The sequence below is a fragment of the Camelus bactrianus genome, chromosome 10 (genome assembly GCF_048773025.1).
Source record: "Camelus bactrianus isolate YW-2024 breed Bactrian camel chromosome 10, ASM4877302v1, whole genome shotgun sequence".
Lineage (NCBI taxonomy): Eukaryota > Metazoa > Chordata > Mammalia > Artiodactyla > Camelidae > Camelus > Camelus bactrianus.
In genome coordinates this window covers 20,907,360-20,919,668 of record NC_133548.1, presented here as the reverse complement: position 1 = coordinate 20,919,668, position 12,309 = coordinate 20,907,360, and the positions used below count along the sequence as shown (strand labels likewise).

General features: G+C 38.5%; 1 pseudogene; it reads left to right on the top strand.

Annotated features, from left to right (window-relative positions):
* LOC141578988 (dynein axonemal assembly factor 11-like) overlaps positions 1-9,724 on the top strand; it is a 169,935-nt pseudogene extending 160,211 nt beyond the window's left edge.
* The last annotated feature ends 2,585 nt before the right edge of the window (positions 9,725-12,309 follow it).

Sequence of the window (12,309 nt, the reverse complement as noted above, 5' to 3'; positions counted from 1 at the left end):
GAAGACACAAAAGTCAATTAGATACATCTTTAACCAACTAAATCACAGTAACACGACTGTGCTGATGTAATTAATTCATGCCAACAGTAGTGTCTACTGTCAACGATTTCCTGATACATTATTTTAACTAACTTAGATAAACATAGAAAATGGAAATTTGATCAAGACATCAGGGAAAGTATGTTGTATAGTAGTAGATTCAAGATCCAAAATAAGTTCGATTTGTTGGAAAACAGGCTAAATTTAAAAGGACAGTGTGTTAGTTTTCTATTTATTACTGTGTATCAACTTACCCCACAAGGTAGTGCTTCAGAAAAATACACATTTATTATTTCAACACATAATTTGAATCAAGAGGTTAGTCAGGGATGAGTTTCATTCTTTGTTTTAGGCTAGGGCTGCCAGATAAAATACAAGTAACCAGCTAAATATGAAGTAGATAAACAACTTTTTTAAAAAGTATGTTTGTCTCAAATATTTTATGGAACATACTTATACTAAAAAATATTATTCCTTGTTTACATGAATTCAAATTTAACTGGTCATCTTGCTTTTTATTTGCGTCTCTGTCACATTTGGGTAATTCTTGCAATATTTCAAACTTTTTCATGGTTATTATTTGTTATGTGACCTGTGATCAATGATCTTTGATGTTACCACTATGACTCACTGGAGGCTCAGATGACAGAATTCTTTAGCAAAGGAGTATTATTAATTAAAGTATGTACATTGTTTTTTAAAAACATAATACTATTGCACACTAAGTAGGCTACCGTACAGTGTAAACATAAATTTTATGTGCACTGGGAAAACAAGAACTTTGCGTGACTTGCTTTATTGAGATAGTTGCTTTGTTGCAGTGGGCTGGAACCAAACCCACAGTGTCTGCAAGACATGCCTGTATTGCTACACACACAGGTATGTTTAGTACTAAAGGGACATGGAGCTCTAAACTCCACTCAACCCAAACTAAGTGTCCAACTGCATCTCAACTGCCCATGAAATGGACAGGAGCTACAGCAGGAGACACTTCCACTATTTAACAGCAGAGGAACGTGAGGAAGGGGACATTGGAACAGCACAATGGCCATATCGGATCTTAAAATATCCTAGTTTTTCAAATTTTATAAAAATCTGTGTCCATGCCAAAACATTGCTTGGGTATCTCCTAGGGCCCTGGAAGATGACTGAAAACACGAGGAGTCTTAAAACTTTGCTTTCTGTCCCATTTAGTGCATAGAAAATGCTGTGGTCAAATTCATCTCAACAAAATGTTTTCAGCACTAACTTTCTGCAGGACGTAAGAAGACGACAAAAAGGGGTAGGGGTAGGAGGTGGAAGCTCAAGTTCAGAAGGAGAGAGAAGGCTCAGGTGCAGAAGCCTTGAGCAGAAAAGTAAAGGCAAGAGCGGATACAGTGCATTAGCCACACAAAGGAGGGAGCAGCTACCACCCCCAGCACAGGTGGACCAAATAAGCTACACTTAAGCATTGGGTAATGGTGGAAATGCACTCAGTTCATACCTCTATCAGCCAAAAGAAGGGGGAAAACTGAGACAGTCATCCAGAAAAATACTGTATAAGCAAGACTGGAATTGGTCAAATGGAACGAAGTGATGCGATAAAATTGCTTATGGTTTGACAATGTCACATGAGAGGAAAGGGAGCAGAAAGGGAGGTTTCCGATGTGGAAGGAGACCAATTTAGATGTTTTACAATACTACGGGAAACACTTCCGTTTAACATAGCCTGTCAACTTTTGTCACAGGCATTGGAAAGGAAAGTATACTTTCATAAGAGAGTGCTGCATTCAATATTTCACATTTAGAAATAAATGTATTACACAGTAATAAAGGTTGCTAGTATTTATAAATGCGTGCTTTAAACCAGGAATTGTGTTGGGCCTTTTTCATGTAGTATCTGATTTAATCATCCAAACAATCTCATGAAGACGTCAATCATAGTTTGAATTTACAAGTTACGACGATAAAGTTTTGTATCACTTACAAATGATGACTTTACAAGTAACGATGATACAATAATGTTTTTAAAAATCCCATGTTAATATTAAAAATAAAATGTGTACCAGAACAAATATAACGAATGAATCATGATCTCAAATTTAGTCTATTCATTACAATTTAACTTTCCCATACGCATACTGAAATCAACTTATTTCTTGTCTTCACCATTAAATTCACTTCCGTAATCTCATTTGCTCTTCTTTGTTGCCAGGTTTTTATATGATCAGTTATCTTACATCCTTGTTGTGGTCCAGCCCCTAGTTCTTAGATATCTAGGCCCAGCTTATAAACCTGAAGGCCAAGATCACGTCCTTTGGGTCTGCTTACCTCCTTACTTCACCTGGTCTTCAGTTAAAATTTGAATTTTATTCCTGATATAATGCTCACCCCACTGGAGAGGGGCCTGGACGAAGAATCGTATTGAAGCTGTGAGAGATAAAGCCTTGGGGTCATATAAATCTGTAGTGTGGAGCTGAGAGCAGAATGTTATGCCTGGACTATTGCCTTTAACTCCATCTACAATTGGACCTTCACTGAACGGGTTACTTTTTGGGTTTTGAACATGAATACCTAACTGGATGATTTCCGTATAGCTGCCTAACTAATCGCTTTAACTAGTAAACACAGTCTTTACGGATTTCAATCTATGCTTCATCTAAAAGGACAAATACAATTTGGAATGGTGTAGGCCTCACAGTTTTGAAAACAAAGGGTCCTTATCACATTTCAAGTTGAAAGCTAAAATCGTTAAAATCATATTTTTCCATTCATGAAAATGAAAAGGTAAGTCTTCACAAATTGTGAATGCACTGAAAACCACAGACTACATTTTCTATAGCTTTGGTATGTTCAATATCCCAATCTTTATAAGCATAATTTCCAAGAAATAACGTTTTGTATGCTAAAAACGTCATAATTGACAATGTAAGGAAAGATAGACTTGTTTTGTAAGAAAGTGAGAAAGTATTAATTCATTCAGATAGCAAGCATTATGCATCTACTATCTTATTAGGTAGTATGTTAGCATCTTTATTCAGTTTAGGTAGTGGAGAGAGTATGGTAATAATATATACAAGATTTTAATTGAAATCCTAGCTTAGCTCTGCTCTTGATCTTCGGTTCATTGTATACACTTTAGACCTGGCCCCTGTGCGTGGCCCCGAGACTCCATAAATTTAAGAGAGAGGGACTCTCCAGTCAATTCCTGGACCCCGGCATGAAACTAATTCAGAGAAACCAGCAGGTCACAAGGGTAACCTCTGTGTACAAAAGAGAGAATTACTAGAGATGTCAGACAATATTTGCTGTCTAATTTTCTTGGTGTATCTCAAATTCCAAATTTTAGGCTCCCCACCACACAAGAAATAATAATAGTTTTACTTGTATTTCATGCAATTTAAATAAAAATATGACTTCTTATTTTCAGGTCTTTAGAATTTCATTTTCTCCCATCATGTTATTTGGAAACTGAGTCCAAGCACCTTTATGACTCAGTGAACTCCAGCCAGTAACTTTACCCATTTCTCCAAAGTGCATGAAATGCACTTCCTTTCTCTTGACTTGTGTAAACTCTATTTTGTTTCCTTTCCTTCTTGCCTCTTTGTAAGGGCTGAATCCCTTACAGACCATGTTGTTTTATTACGAGATATTTAATTAATATCCTTAGATAAACGTGGCTCTGTGTGTATGCATGTGCATTTGTGTACACATGTATGAAAACTGGAAATAAGTTGAAAGAGAGCACTGGTCAGTCCAAACACAATAAAAAATTGGTTTGGAAAATCAATAAGGATGGAGTGCCTTTTCTTGAGAACGTGATTATTTTTTTTTTTTTTCCAATTCAGTCATTGTTGCAAAACCTGAAGCTCCCAGAAATTGATTAATCTCTTTTCAGTTCAAACTAATTGGATTTATGGTATAAAGCACTCCGCTAGGTGAAAATGAAAGATTATATTCTACTCTTTGATTCTCCATTAATGATTTATTTTAACTTGTTATGTTTACTTGGCTCTTTCTATTTTGTATCAACCTGTGGGTTAGACACTGCATTAAAACTGTATAGCATAGACTTTCAGATTCACTCGCTATGATAAATTTTTCCATGTAGAAATTCTTTATTCTTATGAGTTGCATTGTAATTGTTAGTGTCAAACAGAAAGTAACTTGCAAGTAGGACTAGGATAAATTATTTTCACTTTGTGAGGATGAGAAAGATGATGAATGAACGTTATAAGAGAAGAACATATTCTGAAACTTTCCTGATTAATGTTTTCAATGCCAACAGTCTTAACACACACCACTCATACACACACAGGCACACATATTTACCTATGTGGGTCTTGTGATTCCCCAAACTCTCTGAGCTTCAGCTTTCTCATTAGAAAACAGGGGGAAATGGGTAAGCAATTTATAAAACACCATAGAAAAAGTCAGTCCAAGCGCGTAGCAGTTCTCTGGATGAAAGGGCATGCAAGTTGGACTCACAGGTCGTACACGTGGTGACAGTAACGATCGCCACTCTGAATGATTGCTAAGTGGCCTTGTATGTGGATAGCAACATGAATACTTTATACATGGATGCCCAAGGCCATCCCTTTGCAAAATCATTCAGGATAAATTTATACATTTGCAAAATGATCAAAGCAACAAAAAATGAAAATATATGGATTCTTCCATTTATTTTTTAGAAACAAAAGATGAAATGGGAAGTTTATATACAATATACAGGAAAATTAAGACTCTAAGATTCAGGATAGCAGTATATCTTAGAATTGAAATGATTAAGGGCAGGCCTTACGTGGCAGTCAGTCGCACTTAAGGAACACCTGCACAATAACAAGAGCAGCACACCACCGCTACAACCACCAGCGCACGCTGATGCCGGGGGGCGGGAGGGGGGAGGTTGGTATGGAGTGAATATCTGTTTCACAAAGCAATGTGCTGCCTGCTTTACTTGTGTTGATTCATTAAATCCTATAGTTCTTTTTATGATTGCTTCTATTATAAATACGAAGAAACTGAAGCAAAGGACTTTGAAGCACCCAGTAGTAACGCCAGGGTCACTGATTCCAGTCTTGTTTACTCCAATGTCCAATTCTTAACAGATACGGTGTCATATTTTGGGAGTGATGGGAGTTCCTAAAATGTATATATTTTATAGTGAAACACACACATCCACACACTAAAGAATTAGTATTTATTTTCTATTGCTGCCATAAAAATTACCACAAACTCACTGGCTTAAAACCACACACATTCACTCTCTTACTGTTCTGTATGTCAGACGCCTGGCACAGTCCTCACCAGGCTAAGACCAAAGTATTTTCAGGGTTGCATTTTTTCTTTCCCTAGAGGCTCAAGGGGAGAATCTGTTTCCCTGCTCATTCAAGGTTTGGCAGACTCTAGTTAGACTTGTTTCTAAGACGGATGTCCTGGTTTCTTTGGCGGCTGTTAGCCAGGGCCATGCTTAGAGTCTAGAAGCATTTGCTCCACCCTTGCACACAGCCACCTGCATCTCAGAACCAGCCATGGGCATGACATTCTTTTCAGACTGTCATCGCTCTGATCCTTCTGATATGGCACTCTGTAGCTGAGAAAGGTTCTCTGCTTTTAAGGACTCATGCGATGAGATTGGTTCCACTGGAATAAGTTGTCTCTTCTTCTCATCTCAAAGTCTGTGTTCCGAATCACATCTACAAATACCCTTTTGCCATGTAAGGTAATGCATCACAGGGCTGGGGATTAGGGTGTGGATGTCTTTGGGGTCCACCATTCTGCCTGCCATCAAAATTACTGAAGGCCCACTTCACAGAGCCATCCTGGGTATCTTTGCATTTAACGTCATCATCATCATCATCATTATCTGACATGTCAGCTCCAGCCACGGAATAATTAAAGGAAGTATCAACTTATCCTCAGCATTTTTTTCTTTGTGTGTGTGTGCATGCGTGTGTGTGTGTGTTATAGAGGGGTGAAGGGGTAGTGGAGAACAAGGGAAACTTTTCCATGATGGTGGAGTCTGCATGAGTCTAGATTTAAATTTGGAGGAAATATTCTAGAATTGTTTTAGATTAAAAAACAAACAAACAACACAACTATTTTCCCCCAACGTGTGCATATTCTCCATTACCCAAGTCAACACATGAGAAGGAAATCAAGAGCTCATTTAGCTAACTGAAGAGAAGTGTTATTCAGGTCTCAAATTTCAGGGTAGATTTTTAGATTCTCTCTTTCTCTCTTTACCTCCGACCTGCCTTTCTATCTCCCTCTCACCTTCTCTCCCTCCCTTCTTTTTTTTTTTTTTTTTCTTTTTCTTTTCAGTTTTCTTTCTTCCTTTTCTTTAGTTGTTTGACTTTCTTTTCAACTCAATCTATAAATGTATGAAATGCTGGGAAAGTTGAGCCAAAGGAATGTGATGACCACTGCCTCCTTCTTTTCAACCTAGGTTTCAAACCACAGAAGATACTTGCATATATAAATGCACTCAGCAATCACTTCTCACGTATAAACAAGTATAAGTTGATTCTGCCACAGCATAACGTCAGTCCACACAGCCATGAAAATTCCTACTCCATGTTGGAACCTCCACAGTCAACGTCCTCCTGCCCATCACTCCCTCAGGCAGCTCTCCCTTCTGAGAAACAGTCTTAGGCCAATGGTAAATATTCTTTCTTATGGCAAATCATAAATTCGTTTTCTTAAAACCCAAGCCAATTATTTAAAGATCCTCCGTACACAAAATCTTAAATTTTCTAAGCCTTAAAAATAAGTTTGCGGGAAAATACATTCATCCAATGCTTAATGGCAGGATTTAGGGGATACTGGCAACTTGGTAGAATGGAGGTAAAGAGAGCACTGCCAGTGAAACTCCCTTTATTTTGGAATCACATGAGGATGAATATCTTATTTATACGGATGTGGTATGACCAACTTCCATTTTTTTTTGGTAGGTAACTCTAATATCCTTGATTCTGAAAACAGCCCTGGTGTTTTCTTTACTAATGAAATATTCAAGATGTCCTTAGATACTTAGCTTTAAGAAAGGAAGATTTCCCTTCATAGAAAAGAACTTCTGACCTTGGGACCACCATGTAGGACTCATTCAGGTTGACTATTCAAGACTTTAAGAAGCTGTTACTGACCTTTGGTGGCTGCATCAAATCATTTGCTTTTATCCCTCATTTTAGGGAGTTTAGTAAAAACGAGAATTATTTGTGTTAGGCACCTCTGGTGACAACTTGCATTACACACGGAGCTAAAAGAATGGCTGCAGAGAGCAACATCGGAAAACAAGATGCTTCATGACTGATTCAGACTTTCAGGCAGTGTAATTAAGACTGACTCATTCCAACTAGGTGAAAAACCACAGAGATCCCTGTGGATATCCAGGAGGATAATGGGCTACTTATAATTCGCAAGGTGGGACTCACAGTCATATACAGAGAAATACAACTTGGTTTTTTGTTTTTTTACTAAAATTACTAAAGCAGGTTCTATTTATATAATCTATAGAACTAGACCTACATCCAGGACCCTGATGGAGTACTGATAATCACGGATAAGTGCAAATGCACTCGTAACTTTAGAAAAACCTAGAAATTTTTATGAAGCATTTAAAGAAAGCAACTAGAAAGTGGTAACATTTGGCAAAATCTTCTGGAGAAGTTTCAGTCCAGCATTCCCATACTCGGTCAGGCTGGGAGTTTCTGTACTGCTTAATGAATAAGAGGACAGACTCTAGAATAAGACTGCCTGAGCTAGGATTTTGACCCCATCTTTTACTTGCCATATGGACTTAGACAAGTCACATAACCTCTCTTTGTCTCTGTTTCCTATCTTTAATATGGCAAAAAATAATATTACCAACCTCACAGTTCAGTTGTGAGGATTAATTTAGTTAACAAAAGGGAAGGTTTAGCTCAGAGCGTTAGTGTTTGTGATCCGCACTCACTTCTCCACGGAGCAGGGTTTTGTTCAATCTTAAAAGCCTATGTGTCTCAATTCCACCATTTTCTATAATTTCTTTACTGATAAAATAACCGAGTAGGAGAACCTAGGAATATGGTATTATATTATCATCTGTGGTCAAGGGGGAGAAACCTGGTCTCATCTCTGGCCCTCGTGAAGGGAGTATAATGATGCAAGATCGGGGCGCAGAGATACCGTAGAACCTGATCATCAACACAAGGACTTCAATTCCATCAGGTTCTTATTCAACACATTCTGACATTGCTGCCACAGTATATCATACAAATTGAGCATCTCATTACATCTATGCAAGAAGATTATCTAATTTACATCTAACACCAAATTCTAACTTTCTCAACACAAAACCAGAGTTCGGCATCACCAAAAGAGGTCATAAAGAGCTAAAACTTGGATAAGACTGCCAAGTCTCCAGGAGTCCTAATAAAACTTGCTGAAAAAATGATTTTCTTGTAACTTTCAGGAAGGGTGTTGAAAGGGAGCTGCCTAAATAAATAAATTTTTAAGGATACTGACTCAGGCTCAGACCCTGAAATCCTAAAGCTTAAGCCTCTTCCTGGAAAAAAAAAAAAAAAAAAAAGAATTAAGTGTACTATCTGATACCATCAGAGTCCTAGGGTATAACAGGATACCTCTATTCCTAAAATTGACAGATTCATCATCGGAGCGAGGGCCAAAGTATTATGGCAAGCACTAGAGAAGTATGATTTATAAATTATAGCAACAGTTCAGAAATAAGAATCAAGTTTCAGGAGCGATCCTTTGATCCCAGGGGAAGACATCTTCTCATATATCGGTAAAACATTCTACTGAGATCCCAGAAGTGTGCCGGTTACCAAGTAGCAAAGAGAAAGAATGTGTTCTGAAATGTGAAGTCATTTGTATTCTGTCGATGAACAGTGCTTCAGAAGAAGTGTCCAAGTGTTTAAAGATGTAGTCGAGAGTGTCAAGAACCCTAGGTTTGTGCAAGTTAAATCACTGCTCATCAGAGAGACGATGCTTGCTTACGTACTATGGCTCACAAGAGTAACTGAAGTTAGTTGCTAAGGTAGCAGTGGGGCAGGGAATGTTTACAGAGCCTGCTTCCAATAGCTGGGGGCAAAAACCAATGAGTAAGATACTTTCAGTGATGTCCCAAGTATCAGTCAGTGGACAATTGTTTTGTATTTCCAAGGAAACTGCACTCAGAGTCAACGACAGAGGATGAAAACATGTCAGAGGATAAGGAGGAAAGGGGGAAAAGTCTACTGAAAATATGTAAATATGAGGGACCATTCTAAAAAGGGAAGTCCCCTTTACTATACCCCTGCAAGATTTTATATATAAAACCCCTCTTGTCTCTCATGGGGAGAATGGGAGATGGATGAGGATGCTTTATTAAAAGGTCGAAAATGGACACAAACTAGAACAAGGGATAATGGAGTAGTCCAAATGACAGGCCTTCCTAAGCTGCCAGAGATGTAAGAAATGTGGACCTATGCAAAAGAAATATTATCAGGATGACCTGAGGTATTTATAATGTAAAATTTATCATGCACCACATGTGGCAGTTCCCTATGTAATTCTATAATAGGCAACAAAGCTATTAAACACGGAACCGACCAAGACCGTGAAGGATAGGTTCCGAGGTCTGCCAGGAAAACGGTCCTCTGATTCTGAGGCTGGAATTCACCTGACTGTGTGCTGTGATCATGTGATGATGATCGCATGGAAGTAACGGCTGCAGTCATAATCCAGTGCCCTGACATCAAGTCGTGCAGGTGGCATGGAGCAGCAGCACCTGTGGCTATTTCCCATCTCTTGCATTTTGGAAGAGGAAAGATAGAAATGAGTGCTGCTCCCCGCAGTAACTTCTGACCACAACTGAGGCTACCCAATCATGTCGGCAAAGTGGAAATGTTTCCAGGGAAGAGTGGAAGGAGGGGCTGGAAAAAAACCGGCAGGACGCTGGTACGTTTAGGTGGATCTAGAAACACTAAAATCCCTGAGGCTGTTTCATGAGGCCAGCTTAAATTGATGCCAATTATTGGAGTCCCAGAACATCATACATTGCTATCCCTTTCTGTTGGTGAGGAAGTAATGCAAGAAAAACATGCATGTGTATTGTTTGCTGAATAATATTTAATGCCATAAAATACACAAATACACAGTGCTCCGTGTTTGAAATGCCCTAGTCTACTTGCTGAAGAGTCAGGGAATGTGAGTGCTGGGTTGAAAGGAGCAGGCATTATCAAATATTTATTGCTGAAAAAGACAAAGTAAAGAAAAATTTAATCTCTCTACCGAGATGCATTCATTTCAAAGGATCTCAGTGATATTTCTAGAATTTATGTTTGGTGGGCAAAAGTAATCAGATCATTGTTATTATTGTTATGTATTTCTGTTTACTTTAAGATGCTTTTCTTTTTAGACTACGAAATTAGAATTGGCACATTTTAGAAAACTTTAGCAAAGCGTCTATAAGACTCCCTGCTGGCAGATGTTAACCTATTCTCTCTGAGGCTAGATAAAATGTGTCAAAACAACATGGGAGTATAATTCTAAAACAGACAAACAAACAAATAAACAAACTCTTCTATAACCATATTTCTTTATCCCACTGCTTATAGAAGAAATCCTGTGATTTCCAGGTATGACAGCAGTACAGTACATTTGTAAAACACTATTCTCCACGTTTGCACTAGCCCCACCTCTACATGCATCTCTCCGTTGATGATACAAAATCACCTGAATCAGAGGAAGACTGTGTAAGATACTGAGTTCTGTACAAAGGAGATCTGAGGGCAGAAGTTCTTCCACTGTGATTGATTCTCTAGCTGGGTTGCCCTCAGACAATCTCTTAAATTTGTGTATCTTTCATCTCCTTCTATGGAAAACAGAGAGCATCATTATCTCTCTGTAGCAAATGATTACGTCCAGTGTCAAAGCTAAAAATGAGATAATTTCATAAATTAAAGGTCACATGAAAATCAACAAACAGATCAAGAGCATTTATGACAGATTTTAAAACAGACACAAACTTGTCCTAGTATTTGAGATTTTTGAGAAGGTACCAAAACAATCCAGTGGGAGGAAGGCATGCATTTTCATCAAATGATGCTGGAATAAGTGGTTATTTTGTGGAGAAAACAATCTCTGTTCCTACCTCATATTATATATAAAAGTTAAATTGAGACACATCATAAACTTAACCATAAAGTTAAAACCATAAAGCTTTTAGAGGAAAATGCAGAAGAATATTTTCATGGTTTGAGGGTAGGCAAGAGGTCATTTTTTTTTTAACTATGTAAGGGCTGTGAATGAAAAATACTGCAAACCATATCAGTAAACAAAGAATGCTGAAGCCATCAAGTCATCAGCGGCTGCCGCCACCCCCCAGTGAACACAAGCCTGCAGCCCAGCCTCTGCAGCCACGCACAATGGTGCACCCTGAGGGGACTCAGAATAAGAAAGGACAGGATACTGGCCCTAGATAGCCAGGTGCTTGTCAAAGGAATGAATTCAATGAGCCCAAATGTTTGCTTCCTCCCATACATAGAAAAGCGCTAAATTCTTTAACTTGAGATCTCTGGTTTTCTTTAGTTAACAAGTAATCTTTTAATGTTCCAACTACCTGGTCTCTGTTGTAAAACTCCTGTATATCCTAGCTCCTCCCCTACCTCTTGGGAGCCGTCCCTCAGAGCCATCTGAGAGCCTGTCATCCCAGCTTGAGTCCTCCCGCCAAATAAAACCTAACTCTTAACTTTTAGGCTGTGCATTTATTTCAGTCTACAGGGTAAATATAAATTAAATATAATGAGCTTAATTCTCCCTGTTAAAAATAAAATAAGAGACACCCACCCCCCTCCTTTTCTTAGAGCTTCTACTTCAGAAACTTGTAAGTTCATTTGTTGTACTTAGAAATGCATACAAATCTTTTTAAGGGCTAAATAACACTTTTGACAGCTTGAAGACCCAGAAATGTCCTTCTCAAGGACAAGAGAGCCACCTGCTTGAAAAGTGATCAAGGAAGACAGTACCCATCTCTCAGTTTCTGCAGGAGTGGAGAAGCCTAAACCTTGGGGGATGCTGGGCTCTTACGTTGCAAAATTTCCTCTTGTCATAAAGATATGAGAAATTTTCCCAATTCACTAACACAGACAGTGGTCTTCCCAATTACCAAGTGAATTTAGGGTGAGGTCTACGTTACAAATGGGGCCAGCCAGTCCTCCTACCTGAGGATTAGTGGTCTTTCTTGTATATAATGGGTTCTACCTGCTCGTCCATGTAAATGAGTGATCTTTCCCTCTTGCGTGTCACTTA